The sequence below is a fragment of the Phyllostomus hastatus genome, unplaced genomic scaffold (genome assembly GCF_019186645.2).
Source record: "Phyllostomus hastatus isolate PE091 unplaced genomic scaffold, TTU_PhHast_1.1 phas_contig_58, whole genome shotgun sequence".
Classification (NCBI taxonomy): domain Eukaryota; kingdom Metazoa; phylum Chordata; class Mammalia; order Chiroptera; family Phyllostomidae; genus Phyllostomus; species Phyllostomus hastatus.
The window spans coordinates 16375832-16394395 of record NW_025333916.1 but is presented as its reverse complement, the minus strand read 5'-3'; the positions used below and the strand labels follow the sequence as shown (position 1 = coordinate 16394395).

General features: G+C 40.6%; 1 pseudogene; it reads left to right on the top strand.

Annotated features, from left to right (window-relative positions):
- Window positions 1-1363: 1363 nt before the first annotated feature.
- On the top strand, window positions 1364-14303 carry LOC123824933 (annotated as a pseudogene).
- Window positions 14304-18564: the final 4261 nt, after the last annotated feature.

Genomic DNA, 18564 nt, shown 5'->3' with positions numbered 1-18564 from the left:
GCTTTCTTCTATTTTGGTTGGCAGGGTCTCTCGCTCTCCTTTGCCCTGACCCTACTCGCAGGATGACTCTGACCTCAGGGAGGGGAGTGGGGGCTGCTCCATTTGGCACTTGCCGCTGCTGCAAGCCAGCCCTTCCCCTGTCTGTGCCAGCGCCCCCAGTGGCCCTGGCTCCCAGACACGCAGCATGTGACGTACACCCTCGAGTAGCCCAGTGCGTGTGCTGCGAGGCACCTTATTTTGTTTGAACAACAGCCACTGGTGCAGAGTCCAGTTTTTTCACTTTCCCAGATTTGCCTGGCCCCACCTTCATGCCAGGCACTGCTCAGTGGGGTCCCCTGGCTGCCGCCACCACTGCTGGTCACTGTGCTGAAGTACACCGATGCTTTTCAACGATGCTGAACCAGCCTCATAGCCCTGGGACAAAGCCCTCTCAGTCATGGTGTGTAATTCTTTTTCTGTACTGCTGAATTCTATTTGCTAGTATTTTGTTAAGGATTTTCATATCTACATTTTTGAGATATATTGGACTATACTTTTCTTTGTTTTTTCCTCTTTTCTTTTTTCTTTTTTTCTTTTCTTTCTTTCTTGTACTCCCCGCTGTCTTGGTCAATCTGGAACAATCTTCACTTTCATGACCTCGCCCCTTTGAAGGTTATAGTTCAGTTGTTTCTCCATTTGGGCTTGCCTGCTGTCTCGTCGTGACTTGGTGGAGTTTACCCATCTTTGGCAGGGATATTAAGAAGTTGCTGTATTCTTCTTCGTGCATTTTATTCAGTGGTATACAATTCAATCTGTCCCACTTTTGATGTTCATTTTTGTCATTTCATTAAAGTGATGTCTCCAGGCTTTTCTCCTGAAAATTTCCCTTTTGTAATTAATAAGCATTTTGTGTGGGGATGCTTTGAAACTATGTAAATACTCATTTCTCAGGAAATTCTTGATTGATTCATTAATTTATTTTTATTTCCATGGGCCCATGGTTTCTTATTTTACTCAATAAATATCAATAAATAAGTAAAATAAGAAACCATGGGCCCATGGTTATTCATTTTGTTGCTGAAATTGTTCCCAGTTGGGTCAGAGGGAGCCTCCTCAAGCTGGCTTCTGTGTCCTTTTGACATGTCTCCATCATTCTTTTGTCATTTCTCGTTTTCCAGTATAACCAGATGTTTCTATCTCATCTTGTGATTTTTTTTTTTCTTCTGTATCTCTGGAACTAGGTAGGCATCCTGATCAGCAGAACCTGTGAATATTACTTTATATGGAAAAATGTAATTAAGTATCCGAGAGGAGAAGCTTATCCTGAATTGTCCCGGTGCACCTAAACGCAATCACATGTGTCCTTATAGACACAGAGGAGAAAATGCACAGCGAAGAGGAGGAGACAGAGATCGGGGTGATGTGGTCACAGGCTACGATGGAGCACATGGCGCCACCAGAAGCTAGAAGGGGCAGGGAAGGGTTCTGCCCCAGAACCTCTGGACAGTGCGACCCTGCCTACACCTTGATTTGGGCTTCTGGCCTCCAGAATGGTGAGAGAATAAATGACTGTTGTTTTAAGCCACCCAGCCTTTGATAACTGTTATATGAACTCTAGGAAACTAATGTACTGTCTCTCTATAGAACTCTGAGTTCAGATGACAGACACATCAGCTCTCATCTACCACTACAGGGTGGACTCTGTTTCTCCTTTCCATATTTTTTATTTTGTTTTATTTTATTTATTTACTGATGAATGAGAGATAGATAGATAGATAGATAGAGAGAGACATCGATTTATTGTTCCACTTATTTATACATTTATTTATTGCTTTTTGTATGTGTCCTGACTGGGGATTGAACCCACAACCTTGGTGTATTGGGTTGACAGCCTAACCAACTGAGCGATCTGACCAGGGTTCCCTCCCCATATTTCTAATTCCATTTTCTGACAAGGAGGGGCCTAGCTTACATTGTGCTTAATAAACTGCCTTATTTGGTCAGCCCCTCTATGCATACCCAACCTCTCACCACCTCCACACCCTTGTGCCTGGGCAGGGGGTTGGGGGAGCACTCTCCTCTCAGGCTCTGGAGCCTAGTGGGTCTGTGTCCTGGTGCCTACCTCCCCACTCTGGGGTGCCTCCTGCTGGAGCACCCCCATGTACACCATCCTGCTCCACCTCCCCAAATGGCCTTAGGCCTGCATTGCTCAGGAGAACAAGGGACAGAAAGGGCAAGGGGGAGAGGAAGAGGAAGGCCCTGCTGGATTGTATGCCCTCCTCCCAACCCTTAGCACCCTATGCCTACCATGCTGTCCTGTCCACCTTGGGTGACACGCGAGCCCACCCACAGAGGTACTAGAGTTGGCCTGACCCTGTGGTGAGGTAGGACCTGTGGCTTATGGGATCAAAGGGCACAGGCCTTGCACAGCAGGGCAGCAGGAACAGGTGCCCACCGAGCAGCATTGCACCCGAGGGACACAACAGGTCTTTTTCCACGCAGCCGGTCTGGTTCCTGGGAGTGGTGCTGGCAGGCTAAAACCAAGCTGGGGTTTTGATTCTTTATTTAATTTAGGAAGAGGCATTTCTGGTGGCAAATGGATAATGTTTATCTCCATTAGACAGGCATCAATCTGCCCTGAAGAAAACTTCAGATTAAATTTTAGGGTTGAAAAAAGATTAGTCCTGACAGGTATATAGATCCTCAAAGAATGTGCAATAACTCCTCATAGAACAGCCTAAAAAATTCTTTCAGACAAGTTTAACACTTTGTAAAGAGCCTTTATGATCTGTGCATGATAATATATTGCCTTAAATTTTATAATTATTTGGATTGAGCGTGGGCTGTGAACCAAAGTGTCGCAGGTTCGGTTCCCAGTCAGGGCACATGCCTGGGCTGCAGGCCACAGCCCCCAGCAACCGCACATTGATGTTTCTCTCTCTCTCTCTCTCTCTCTTTATCCCTCCCTTCCCTCTCTAAAAAATAAATAAATAAAATCTTTAAAAAATATCTCTTTAAAAAAATTTTTATAATTATACAAGCATTCATTCATCTATTCATTCAACACAGATTGTTTTGAGTGCATGGCAGTGACCGGACACCTGGCTGAGCATAAGGGAACTCAGTCTGGTGGGGAAGGCAGATGGGCAGGTCAGCAGTGACTTGTGATAAGGGCCTGTCAAAAGATGCAGCACACAGTGCCATGGGAGCACGGAGCGGGTGGCTCTCCTTCACATGGCCGTCCCCATAGTCTTCACCACTGTCAGTCAAGTAGCAGCACCTAAGTGCTCTAAGCAAAGGAAAATGCTTTGGGGCTCCCAGATTTGACTAGATATGGAAGAACAGGCTTGACAGTGGGCAAGAGCAAAGACTTCGTTGCAGGGCTGAGAAGCACGGCAGATGTTGCTTATGAAGAAGATTCTGGTATGGCCTTGTCCCTGATCCTTCCTTCCAAGTTCCCAAGTTCCATTGGGAACTTGGTCAAGATCAAAAAGTCTCAGGGGACAGCACTTACCTGACTAAGCTTAAGTAATGTGTCTGCCCATGACCCTAGTACACAGGGAGGGGTGCAATCTGTTCCTCTCAGTTTCAGCAGAGATAGGGGGCTGGCATTACCTTCTCACTGAGGTTCAACACAGTTATTTGGGTGAGAAGTTATTCCCCAAAAGGAAACTGAGTTCTAATTAGGAATGGAGAATGGAAGATAGATGCATTTCAGAAATCACCAATGACCCCAATAGAGCATGGGAAGACTGTGGGGAAAGGCAGTGGGACGACTGTGGGGACAGGCATTGGGAAGACTGTGGGGACAGGCATTGGGAAGACTGTGGGGACAGGCACGCCTCACTTGAGAGTGGATACTTTGGAACTTTCCAATGCTATGCACCAAAAAGTCTGCTCTATTGCTCTTCTTGTTTGCTTTAAGACCATTTGGGTTTGGTTATCTTTCATGTGTAAGCAAAAGAGTTATGAGATCCCCTACAGTGTTCTTATACAATTGCTGGTAGTGTTTTATTTCCTATGAAAATATTAATTTCTATTTATCAATCTCTGAGAGACTTCAGTGCTGCTCATTTTTAGCTCATATCAGGTGAATGATCCAGCTGATAATATCACACTTAAAAATATTCATTGATTTTAGAGGAAGAGGGGAAGGAGGTGGGGGGAGAGAGAGAGGGAGAGAGGGTGGGGGAGAGAGAGTAAGAAACATTCAATTTGTTGTTCCACTTATTTATGCATTCATTGGTTGCTTTTTGTATGTGCCCTGATTGGGGATTGAACCTGAAATCTTGGCATATTGGGAGGTTGCTCTACCAACTGAGCTACTCACCTGAGTCTATATTACCCTTTGATATTAAATAAATAATATTTCTCAGGTAGATGGTATACTTTTTTCTGAGATGGTATACTTTTATAATGATGTTTGCTTGTATCCTATATATATCCTAATACAACAAAGGCAATATTATATTCAAAATGTTTTTTTCTTATAGCAATTTTGAAATCTGTATTTTAGTCATGCAGCTGACTGCCAGAGATACAAACACCTACCCAGCCATCAGTGTGCCCTCAAACCAGACAGCTGGCCAGTCACCACCGGGTCTCAGCGTGCAGGCCTGCACGGGCGCTGCGGGTGCACCAGGCAGCCCCAGACAGACCCAGCTCGGTTCCTGTCCCCATGGGACACTAAAACAGTGACCCAGTGTCACGGTGTCACAGTGTCCTGAAAGGCTTCAGGACCATGAATGCATTCACAAGAGCTTCTGCATGGGGTTGGTCACTCTAATTATTATAATTTTTAAACAAGAAAACTGAGGCCCAGAAATTTACCCCAAGTTGCCCACCTCATTAGTAATAAAATCTGAATTCCTAAGTCACTTTGCTTCTTGGTTCGTATGCCCAAGGTACTAACAGCCCTTGCCAATTGCAATATTATTCAGATAATATTTAATAATGTCCCAATAATTATCATAAACTATTTAGAAATAAAAGTTTTTCCCATAATGCAGATATGGATTTTTGATTTGGTATTTTTTCTTTCAGTTTTATTACTTGCAGAGAAAATGGGGGAGAAGAAAATGTGGGGGAGTAACTAGTGCCAACTGACGGCCATTTATCCAAACCACTGCCCGTTGCTTAGTGTGATCAGTGGTGTGCTAGACTGCGGTCGCAATGGATAGCGTTTTCATTGTCTTAAGATTTGCTTTTAGCCCTGGCTGGCATAGCTCAGTGGATTGAGCGCGGGCTGGGAACCAAAGTGTCCCAGGTTCGATTCCCAGCCAGGGTACATTCCTGGGTTGCAGGCCATAACCCCCAGCAACCGCACATTGATGTTTCTCTCTCTCTCTCTCTCTCTCTCTCTCTCTCTCTCTCTCTCTCCCCTCCCTTCCCTCCCTAAAAATAAATAAATAAAATCTTTAAAAAAAAAAAAAGAAAGAAAAAAAAGATTTGCTTTTTACTGTGTGATTGATCCCCTCTATACATTTTAACAATATTCATACTCAATTAAAAATCACTTCATATTAGATGTCAGTATTCCGTAGGTCAGAAAAATGTTGGAATTGATACAGACAAATGCTTTAACGAATCTTAGGAAAATGATTTTTCCCACAAGTCTCTCTCACACCCGCTCCTAGAGAGAATGATAGACAAAGCCGCAGACACCAGGGGACATAAAAATGAAGCACCATTTCCTTTTTATTTTGTTTCTTTTCTCATCACTTAAACTAGGTCATAAGAAGTTTGGAGATAAATGACTACTGCAAATTAATCTCTTAAAATCCTAATGTGAATGAGAATATTCAGGATCCATTTTAAATAGAATGTGAGTGTTTCCTCAGCAAATACTGAGGGCCCACCCTTTGAAGAACCATGCTCTAGGGGCCAGGAAAACAACAGCACAGAAACAGGCAAAATTCCCTGCTCTCAGAGAGCTTACGTCCCATCAGGGGAGGCAGGAATGGAACTAAATAAAAATGTGAGTCTGTGTATTTGTGTGTGCACATGTGTACAGTACTTTGGGGGGGGGAATAAAACAGAGAGGGTGGAGGTGGGGGCATTGTGTAATTCACACACAGTGGTTAGGAAAGGCCTCTCTGAGAATGTGACTCCTGAGCAAAAGTTTGAAGGAAAAGTCATGGGGGTGGGGGGAGAGAGAGAGAGAGAGAGAGAGAACGCCATGAGTCCTCTCTGGGGGAGAAGGTAGTGTCTTTGAGACTGTACATTAACGTTCTTGTCCTCCTCCTTCTGGCCACACGGCAGGATTACATGTGATATCTCCTTGAATGTGAATGAAATGAAATGTGTCCAATGAAATGTGAACAGCAGTGGGGGAAGGGCTTTAAGAGCCCGGGAAGGGCTTTAAGAGCCCGGGAAGGGCTGATTTGTTGTGTCCCCTTCCTTCAGCCAGCAGAGTTCCAGGGAGCAGAGGTTCCATCATGTGGCATCTCAATTAGAATGGCACAGACCAGAGCCAACGCCTGACCCATGAACCCTGTGTTTGGGGACAGTTTGTAATTGCAGCAGTGCCTGCGTTATTCTAATGGAACAGTGTTCTGGGAGAGGGAACAACATGTGTGAAGGCCTGTAGGCAGAAGTGTACCTGGTGTGCTTGAGGAACAGCACAGATTCTGTGTGGAGAAGAGCAGGGTGGGGGGTGGGGTGGGGGGGGGGCCCAAGATACTGTCAGAACAGTAATAAAGAGAGAGAGAGGTTGTGTAGGGCCTTCAAGGCCATTGTAAGGATCTTGGCTTTTAACCTGAACAAAGTGGGGAATGGGAGACTTCTGGGCAGAGGAATGACATGACTTGTATTATTACATCACAAAAGGATTGCTCGGGTTGCTCTGTTGAAGATAGATTGCAGGGGACAAAGGTGGAAGGAGCAGAGTTAGGAGACCATTGCAGGTCATCATTATGTGACCCTCATAGAACACAAGGGTCTGGGAAGCAAGGGACAGAAGTAGGAATGGACCCACTTACTATCACTGCTTCTGACCCACTTTGGAAATGTGTGATTCCAGCCCTTGAAACTCAAGGTTTTGTGGATCTTGAGCTTCTGATTCCCAAATGGGAAAAAGTTCTTCTTGGGGTTAAGCAAGAGTCCTAGTCACTTCAAGTTCCTTTTGGCAAGAACCCAGCAGGAAGAAAAAATGTCACCATCCTGGCAGGGTGAACTAACCCTGCTCCCAGAGGAGTGACTTCTGGGGAAAGGCAGAAATGCATTTGGCGTGCAGCGATCTGAGGAGCATCTCTCTTGCCAGATTTTAGTGATAAACGGCCTCTGCAGCAGCCATGGCCTGTGAAGGGTGTGGTGAGCAGGGATGAACCAGATCTCTTGGGGTTGAGGGGCTGATCACCCACCAAGTAAATCACCTAAACCAGTAGGGGTGCTAGCCCAGGGTCTTTAGGATGAGTAGTTGAGGAGGGTGATTATTCGCGTCAGTCTCAGTTCTGAAATCAGATGCAGCAGAGGGGCTATAGTTTGTCCCACTTAACTTCTTACAGATTTTCTCCAGGAAAAAAGACCAGCCAGAATTTTGGAGTAGCTATTCCAAGGTGGTCTGACACTGTACAAAGCAAGTGGGTCAGAGTAGGGAAGGCGTGAACGTTAGAACATTTTGTGGTGTGCTGCACAGGTACAAAGATACAATCTTCAGGACCCACACATTCATTTCCCCATCCACCGGGAGTGTCCCTACTCCTGGCACAGCTCCCTAGGAATTGCCTTTGGTAGAAGGGAATTGCCTGGCTTTAGTTTTCACTTCCTCTCAGGGGTGGTAGTATTCATTGACTGGGTAATTTGGAGAGCACAGAGGCCTGGCCTCTTGCCTCAATCTGGGACATCTTTGGAGAACACACCTGGTTTAGACTGTCCATGAGCTTGGCCGAGGTCTCTGTTGCATCTATTCCATAGTTCAGCCTTTCCTCTGCCTGGAACTGCTCCCTCCCTTCTGTGACGGGCAGAATAATGGCCTCCTAGAGATGTCCACACCTGCTCCCCACATCCTGTGAATGTGTTACCTTACATGGCAACAGGAACTTTGCAGATGTGATTAAGTTAAAGATTTGTAGGTAGATTACCTTTGGAGGACCCAAGGTAATCACCAAGGTGATTATCCTCTCTTACCCTCTCTTATGAGGGTAAGAGAGACTCCAGAGGTCAAGACAGAAGATGCTGTGCTGCTGGTTTTGGAGACAGTGGAAGGGACCAGGACTCAAGTAATATAGGTGACCTCTGGAAGATGAAAAAGTCGAGAAAGTGGATTCTCCTTAAGAAAATGATAGGAAATACACACCTGTCAGTTCATTTATACTTCTGATGTCTAGAACTGTAAGAGGATAAATTGCGCTTTTAAGCCACTAAGTTTGTGGTGATTTGTTACATCAGCCGGAGGAAACTAGCATCCTCCCCTTACAGATATTGTTTGGGGAAGCAATATCTCTAAAAGGAAACTCCAAAAGCTTCCAGCATACAAACCTTTGCTCAGAGTCTGTTCCTCAGGGAATAGGCCACATGGAGTCAGATTTGATTAGGAGAAAGGACCCTGTGGGGGATCCAATCAACTTAGTGGCCAAAGAGTTTTAGGTCTCTCCAGCTAAACACAACTGGACAAAAGCGTACATGTGACCTTGCCCTCTGAGTGTGGGGTGGTTATGTTATGCAGTAGCCTGTGCAGGGAGCCTGCCTGGGACATAGTCAATGAAGGGCATCATTGCAAGCAAGCCTGTCCCTAAAAATTGAGGATTTTAGAGCAAGAGTCCAAATGGAGACCCACACGTTTAAATATTTTAGAAGTAAGCAAATTGTTAAATAAAATATATTCTGTCCTCCCATCCATAACATCTACATTCATGATGGCAAAATAGAAAGTTGGCAAAATAGAAAACACAACTGAATTTAATTATTATCACACATATCTGTTCTGTTGATGGGCTGGCAATGTTTGGATGAGTAACTGTTTCATACGTAGAGCTTCACACAGCTGCTGTGCACCGCTGTTGCAAACCCTGTCCTAATTTCCAAGTATCTCCTGAGTCAGGAATTAGAACATGGAAAAAAAAAAAAGGAAAAAGAAAAGGAAAGGAAAGGAAGACAGCTCTCCTGGGAAATACTTCGGTATGCAATAGAATCTATTTTACACATAACCATCCCACAGTAAAGTTTTATCAAGTGAATTGATTTCTCGTCATCTACCTGAGGAATCATCCCCTCTGTTCCCCCATACTCTAAAGCAGAGTTTATTGCCGACTCTGAAATACCATGAACCTTTATTAAATTAAGATACAGCCCTCTTTTCATTGAGGACATAGGGCAAGCAAGTGGAGAAGCATTTCCCTCGGGCCTGGACAGCATTACCCTTCCAAGTGGATATTTAGGGTTGAAGACGGTGCCATGCTGGTGCTGAGTGTCAGATCCCAAGAGGCAGAGTATCTCATCTGGTTTAATAAAAATCTGGAGACTATGCTCATGATACATAGAGCCCTTTAAAGTGTGGGGTGAGAGCAGGGGACCCTTCTGCTGTAAGGGTACCGCCTCTTCTTTTTTCCATCATACGGGGGCAGGTGTCTGGGAAACAGTGGTAGGAATGTAACCACGTGGGATTTTATCCACCTCCAGCCCCCACGCCCTCAACAACAAACACACTAACAAGGCCTCAAACTTACTGTTGTGTGATTCCCATTCAACCATTGTTTTAACTCATGCATGTGTCAGGCACCGTTCTAGGCCCAGTGGTGAGCAAGGCTGAGTTCCAATCTCACAGAGCTCACATTCTAGTGGGCAAGGGCCAAAGATCAACACAAAAACTAATAAGATAATTTAGCATAGAAATAAATGCTATGAAGAAAATAAAGCAGGAAATGAGGTGGGGGCAGGTGGCTTAAGCTATGGGGTCATGGAAGAGCTCTCTGGAGAGGTGACATTTGGGCTGATAGCAGAATAACAGGAAAAGGCAGTAATGTGGGTATTGGGCAGATTAGCTAACTGGATTTCTTGATATTAGAGGGTTAAGAAGAACCACTTACTAAAAGTGGTTATTAAAAATATTTATTAAAGTATGGTTGGCATACAATATTATATTAATTACAGATGTACAAACAGGTGGTTTGACATTTATATACCTTACATTGTGATCACCACACTAAGTCTAGTAACTGTCTGCCACTGTGCTGTTGACACAGTATCACTGACTATATTCCCCTTCACCATTTCATTCGACCCAACCCCATAAATTGGTGTAGCCACCATGGATAACTGTATAATGATTCCTTAAAAAAACTAAAAGTACAACTACCAAATGACCCAGCAGTTTCACTTCCAGGTATTTATTTGAAGAAAATGAAAACATTAATTTGAAAAGATATCTGTACCCCTATGTTCTCTGCATCATTATTTACAATTGCCAAGACATGGAAGCAATTTAGGTATCCATCAACAGATAATTGGATAAAGAAGATGTGGTCTATACATGCAACGGAATTTTACTCATCAAAAGAAAAGAACCATCTTTTAAACTTCAGTACTTGATGAACATGTTTCTGTGGCCCACTTTCTAGATATAGTCTACAGTGTAACAAACAAAATCTTTCATATTTTTGGAACTTCCATCACCTCAATGACAGAATACAGACAGATGTAGAATATGTTGTGATTAGACCAAATCTGCCCCAAATTCAGAATGTATCCTACAAAACATGCTGCATCAATAGAATCTTTATATAAGCTACTGTTCTCCTTATTTTTCTCAAATTGCAACAAAGAAATGAAAAATTAAAAATCTTTCAGACTTTTGATCAATGTTTTTCTGATTTTAATATGAAAAACTTAATTTACCTAGGTAAGTTTTTGAAAAACTAAATCAAGTAGAATGTAATTCTTGGAAACCTTAGTCCTGTACATGTCATGAGAGTTTTACTCAAAGATACTTAAAATTTTAAGTTTTTAGTCATCTAAATGCACCTTGTTGAAACAGAGCAAAACTTTAACATTTTTCCATTTGAACAAAAAAACTTAACAGTTGGTTTTAAGAGAAATACGATGCATATTTTGGGATTTTTATTTTAAAGATTGTATTTAGTGCCCTGGCTGGCATAGCTCCATGGATTGAGAGTGGGCTGCAAACCAAAGTGTCGCAGGTTTGATTCCCAGTCAGGCCATATACCTGGGTTGCAGGCCACGGCCCCCAGCAACCGCACATTGATGTTTCTCTCTCTCTCTCTCTCTCTCTCTCTCTCTCTTTCTCCCTCCCTTCCCTCTCTATACAATCTTAAAAAAGATTGTATTTATTTATTTTTAGACAGAGGGGAGGGGAAGGAGAAAGAGAGGGAGAGAAACATCAATGTGTGGTTGCCTTTTGCATGCCCCCTACTGGAGACCTGGCCTGCAGCTCAGGCATGTGTCCTGACTGGGAATTGAACCAGGGACTCTTTGGTTCGCAAGCCGGCACTCAGTCCACTGAGCCACACTACCTGGGCCATATTTTGGGATTTTTAAATAAGCACTAAATATTTTATTCATATAATAGAGTCAATCCAATAGTTGTTTTTCTTTTAATATTTTCTAATTATAATAGAGCTTCATTAGATTTTGTTATTATTAGTAATCATAGCAACATTTGTTGTTATGTGTGCCAGGTAATATACAAAGTGAATTATATGCATTATTTCATGTAATTGCCACAGGATTGGTTAAAGATACTATTTTGTTTCTATTTTATATTTGATAACAATAAGTACAAGTTAAGTACTTTGTCCAAATTCACACGATGTGAAATGGAGGAACCAGGAGTTGAACCTGAGAAGTATGACTTCAGAGTCAACCCAATGCTGGAGATCATGATGATACTTTTCTAGATATTTTGTACTATTTATTATGCTTTATAATATTATAATTACATTATTATTTTCAAAATTAATCTAAAATTAATTTCATCCTTAGAGTTTGTTTTCTTAAATAATTATAACTAGATAAATTCAGTGTAAGTTCATCAAAATATTTTTTGTAAGATGAAACTTTATTCTACAATGTATCCCAAATTGCAAGACACAAATACCACTGAGACAGATAAATGCATGTATATAGAGAACAATGAAATACAAAGAATATAATTTAGCCTTTTTAAGAACTCTTCATCAATAAAACCCAACATAAGGAGTTTTTCTGTTTCAAAACAATTTAAATTATATACATGAACTGTAGTATAATTCCAAAAACATAGCCAAGGAAAATCAAAACTATATGAAACTGTGAATTCAAGTACAAAAATAACATATATATGTACATATGATTTATTGAATCTGTACAGATTTGTAGAGTGTATCAAATTAATTATAGTCTAATTCAGGACAAAATGTATACCAACTAAATGAAAACATCCACAACGAATCATAAAGTAATGAATGAAAACTGTAAAAAATGACTGGAAATGACTGTTTCTCTACATCAATACAATCTTCTAGCTATTTATAAGATCTCATTTTGACATTAACAGTGTTAGATACAGCATTAGTAGTGGTAGCACTATCAAAATGTAATAGCATTAAGAAAAGATATTTTATCATAGTTACTTCCTTGATAAGTTTATGGCACTTAGACATTTTTCAACTCCATGTCCTTACTTTAGAGCTGAGCACACAGAGGCTCAGCGAGAACACAGACCAGGTTTGCAGTGGACAGAGGCCGCAGGACTGCAGCCCACGTGTTCTGTCTGATGATACTGTGCCCCGCCACTCTGTGATACTGTTGAAACTGCTTCGAATAAGAGGTCTTTTATTTCTTAATTTTCAAAGGTTAAATATATCTTAATAAGCAAAAGTAATAAAACTTTGGAAGTCAGTATCTGAGTTGTTTTTCTTTGTTTGTTTTTTCTGGCTAGAGATTACACACATTCTTTCCTTATCAGGGATAGATCCAGTTTTCTGTTTGGGCTGAGTCAAATTTTTGTTTTGTTTCACTTACTTGTAAAACTTGAAACCATAGCACTCCTAGGAGGAAACACAGAGAACAAGTTCCCAGACATTGGTCTTGACAATGAATTTTTGGTTATGACACCAAAAGCACAGGCAATAAAAGCAAAATAATTGAGAGGATATTAAACTAAAAAGCTCCACAGCAAAGAAACAATGAACAGAATAAAAAAGCAACCTATGTAATGAGAGAAAATATTTTCAAACCATGTATCTGATAAGGGGTTAACATCCACAATATAAAAGGAACTCCTAAACTCAAAAGCAAAAATACATATCCCAATTAAAAAGTGGGCAAAGCACCTGAATAATCATGTTTCCAAAGAAGACATACAAATATCCAGCAGGTATATGAGAAAGTGCTCAACATCATTATTCATCAGAGGAATGCAAACCCAAACCACACTGAGATCTGTTACAATGCCACTTATTAAAAATCAGAAGATAACAAATGTTGAAAAGGATGCGGAGAGAAGGGAACCTGGTACACTGTTGGTGGGGATGTACATTGGTACATTATGGAGAGCAGTATTTATGTTCCTCAGAAAATTAAACACAGAACTACGGTATGGTCTAGCTTTTCCTAGTTCAGGGTACTTATCCAAAGGCACTGAAATCAGGACCTTGACCTTCCCACATACCTCCAATTCAAAGGCCCCTTCACAGATGCAAAGCTTAAATTCTGAAATCCATCAGGTAGAAAGGTATGTTTCAAAGCTAGGACTACAAACAGCACCTGTCCGTGCAGTGTGAGGCCCCCAGGTGGGATTACTGAGCCAGGGCTGACTGTACTGTGTCAGCAATGCTGCAGCCTTTTGACCGTGATCCCAGAAAAAAGAGTAAACACAAGTTTATGGTACAATGTTTACTCCAGCAAACATTTCAGATATGGAAGCTGTGTGGAAAGAGGCAAATCCGATGAAGTAATGGACTCTAAATTGCGATGTGTTTTTGAAACGCCCAACGCAAATGATAAATTGGATGCTATGGAACCTAGCAAAGTTGTTCTGCTGAATGCATCTAACCAAGATGCAAAACCACACCGTGTTCCACTCAGTGACACTGAAAACTCATGGAGAGTATAAAAGACTTCAGGGAGGAACGATGCAGCTGTCAGAAAAAAATCAGCACCTGGAAGATGGAGGCTGAAGGCTCAGGAAGGTAGCTCACTAGGATAAACCGGATTGACCTCAGCTGCGTCTTGTTACTGGTCCTCTTCCTTCACTTGTTGTAATTGCAGCCATTTTCACTGGTTTCTTTCTAGGGAAATTCACCTTGAAGAGTGAAGCATGCAGAGTGCTGTTTCTTTTATTTTCTCTTGGCCAGAAAAAGCATGTTTACCTGCCATTTCATTGGTAGTGTGGCCCATGGTGACCTGTGTGTGTGCGTACAGCATCATACAGGTTTTGCCTTTAATGGTCTCTTAGGGTTAGAAAACACAGTGAAAACAAACTGCCTAGCTTGTGTATATTACCAGATCATCACTAGCACGGGCAGCTGCATTCAGCCTCTTATTTCATAAATTCATAAAAAGGAATTGTTCTTTGTGGTTTTAATAAAAGTTCAAGAATTGTTCAGTATGTTCTTTGTGGTTTTAATAAAAGTTCAAGAATTGTTCAGTATGTAAATGTTATTCTAATAATCCCTTTAAATTTTAGCTGTTGCTGTTACCTCTTGAAATATGATTTAGATTGCTAATCCCACTCACTCAGGAAATGCCCAGAGCTATTCTGTGGGGAAATGGTGCCTCTTACAGTGTTTTCTCCTTCACCATTGCTAATATCAAGGTAGAATTTTTCTTATCCCTTGTGAGGCAGTTGACTGATTTTCATCCTTACCATTCTGTCCTATGGTATTTAGATTTGGCATAAAAAACTATAAAAAATTATGCAAATTTCTTATTAGGCAAGTTAGATTTCAGTTGATCAAATAATGAATGATTGGATAACAATTTCTTCATTGACCTGTAAGAGTATTTTCTATGTGCTCTATTGTGAAAGGAAAATAGACTTATTTTCCCCCCTTTGAAGTTACACCCCCCCCCACCTTAACCCATGCTCTTTGCGTTAAACATGGCTTGAGAAACTCATCTCTGTGATTCAGGCAGAAGCTGTCAAAATTTCAGCCCCAGGAAAAGGAGTGTTGTGCTCAGATAGGGTAAGCAAATGGAATTCATTCAAAGACAGAGGAGCCAATTCTGCAAATACATTTTGCAGGTCCTTTGCAGTAAGACTCCTCCCCTGGCCTCATCTCTTCTGGATGTAAAGGTCAAAGAAAACTTCCCACATTTGCCTTCATATCTCAGTGCACCAGCTAAATATCTCAGGAGAATAAAGATTTCCTAGTGGGAAACTAATCTCATAATTCTGTGTTTGCATTCCAGAACTGTGCAGACTGTGCTTCCCAGCTGAAATGGTTCTACATACAAACGTCCTCAGAAACCAGTTCTTTTTACATCTCTAACTGATTTGTCTTATAATTAAGAGTTTGAAAGAAATTTTTCATATACTCTTTTAACATAGTCACTGAAAACATAAATTAGTAGCCAAGTAAGGGATGTCTTGAGCTCTAAGCACATTCTAAATATTTAAGTTGTTTTTTATCTTTTAAACAAATGGTAAAATCTAAATCTAATTTATGAAATAAGAAAGCATTTACTCTAAAGAGTTTGAAAGTTGAAATAATTAATAAATCACTATTTGCAATATATACTATACTTTCTATGTCCAAGGCCAAAATTATTTAGGTATTTTTCACAACTCTTTTGGTTAAATTCTTAGATTCCCTATTCTATAGATCTTTTGTGCATAGATTTTTATGTCAAAAATAGATTTGTAGTTTTTTAATTGTTGGCATTTGCATCTAAAAACAGTTGGAATCATGTAGCTTATTTTGGCAAGCAGAATAAAGATTGCCACAAAGGGATCAATAATATTAAGCTTATAGTACACATTTTCATCTTGAGCAGGAAAAAATCCCCCACAATAGGTTAGGAATTAGTGGTTTGCCTTTAACTTTTGAAATTTATGTAGTAGTTCAGTGATTAATCACAAATCTTGGTAAATGCCAATTTTCTACTCATGAGGAGTAAGGACATCTATTTGTGCAACTCAAATGGAAAAGATATCTGGTTTAATCATTTATCTGCTCCCAAACTCTTTAGTTGGACAAACACACATTTCCAGTGTCACCTTCATGCACAAGTAGGGTGAACAGAACCCTGTCTCCTGGGGCCCCGTGCAAGAGCTCCAGTCGTGGGGAACTGGATGAGAAGAATACTACCAAGTACACCAGAAAGACATTTTTATTTCAAACAGATTTCAAATGAACATCAAAGTTTTCTGGAACATACTTGTATACTTTTCCAACCTTTATTTCATGTTTTCTGAAGTGCCTGCTGCCAGAGCAAAACAAATATTTTCTGGTTACTTGAAGGAAAGAAATGTAATAGTTACTCATTATATTTTTATACATACAGAGTTCAGTAACTCTTACACAGAAACGTGCACATTTTTCTAGAACTTGAAAACAGGGTGGTAAATACCTTTCCACATACGGCTTTAAATCAACTGGGAAGTGGAGTAAGCAGAGACAGCTTGCCAGACTTCTGTTCCCCGTGGACCAGGTCCCCACTGAAGATGATTTGAGAGGCTCGTTTTAGAGACACTCAGAGAGCACACAAGTTCTACAGAGACTGGGCTTTGAATGCTTCACATTCAAAACTGAGCTTCCCCAGACCACGTTCTGGGGAGTTCTGCACTCAGAACTCTTTCAGGAAGATTACCATTTTCGAGAAGAGCCTGAAATTATTGTGCTGCCTATTTCACATGGTATTTTTTTTGATAAATAGACTCAATATTTATGTTTAAATTTTTAAAGATTTAAAATTTTTGTTCTTTTGTAGCTAGCTTTCCCTTTTGCTTTATTAATTTCTGAGCCTAATTATTTTTACTTAAAATTTTAAACTTTTAGTTTTCAATTACAGTTTACATTCAATATTATTTTGTATCCCTTTCAGGTGTACAGCACAGTGATTAAGCAATCGCATACTTGGCATAGTGTTCCCGTGACGTTTCCGGCGCCTACCACACACAGTTATTCCAGTGTTGCTGACTGTATTGCCTGTGCTGTTTTTACATTCCCGTGACTAACTACCAATTTTTACCCAGTAGACGACAATAAACTCTGATGAATCACTATTGAGAACTTGGCTATGGTGTGATTTTGTGAAATCATCTTAGAAATACTGGAAGTAAATTTACGAATCCACCTATAATACAAATTAGATATGACTCCGATGTTGATTTTTAATTTGGTTATTTATTCAGTTCAATAAATTTCTTCTTATTAGTGGCTGTTATAGTGAGCATTTCAACTTTTTTTCTTTTTTCTTTTCGAATTTGAGAGTATAATTCTTAAAGCTGAGAACTGTGAAACAAGGAAGGACCTAGGATAGAAGAAACAACAGGAGATAACCTAGGCAGGGCTGCGCTGGCTCTCTAGAAATGTCGGCAAGCCCTCATTCTATGAAATGTTAAAGGGACTTATCTAAGAAAAAGAGTATCAAAGATATGAACAGTAAAACGCCAACAAACTCACAGCTATAAACAACTGAACCTAAAAAATACAAAAACAAACTAAGCAAACAACTAGAACAGGAACAGACTCACAGAAATGCAGATCACATGGAGGGGTATCAGTGGGGAGGGGGAGGGGGTAGAATGGGGAAAAGGTAGATGGAATATGAAGCATAAATGGTAGGCACAAAATAGACAGGGGGAGGTTAAGAATAGTAACCTCTACTCTTGGGAAATGGAGAAGCCAAAGAACTTATATATATGATCCATGGACATGAACTAAGAAGGGGAAATGCTGGTGGGAGGGCACAGGGCAGAGGGGAATAAAGGGGAGAAAAAAATGGGGCAACTGTAATAGCATAATCAATACAATATATTTTAAACAATAAAATAAAATAAAATAAAAAATGTTATGGGAAGGAAGTGAGCCAAGGAGGAGCTGCTATCAGCTCACTGGCAGTCAGAGAAAAGAAGGCCTTGGACTCAAGTTTTGGGGGGCTAGCCTAGGATGAGCTGCTGCTGTCCCTTGTTCCCCTGGTTGCAAGTTTTGTGAGGACCTGTAGAGTTTAAGGAGAAAGAAAATTCACTCCAAAAGAAGATTTGAGTGGGCATGTCCCAAGGAAGGTGCACCTGAGCATTTTCATTTCGAATTTGGATATTAGTTAAAGAAGTCCCAGGGTGACATTGATCTGCAATTGACAGTATTTCTATTTTCATTTAACCCATTCATGTATGGCTTATATATTTTTAATGTGTTAATTGGATTCTCTCTTTTCAAATGGTGGAAGTTTAGCTCTATGGGTTTTTTTTCATTAAATCAAAAAATGTACCTAGGTAAGTACTTCTCAAATAAAGATGAAGTAAATATATGAAAATTTGGGTAGTAATTGTTCACCATAATAGCATGCTGAGTTCTCAAAATTTAAATTCTTATCACTTTAAGTGATTAATAATGTGTTCTGTGTTAAAACAATTTTGAGACCATTAAGTATGTGTACTGTCCCTCCCATCATAAGTGAATGATGATTTACTTGATAAAAAAA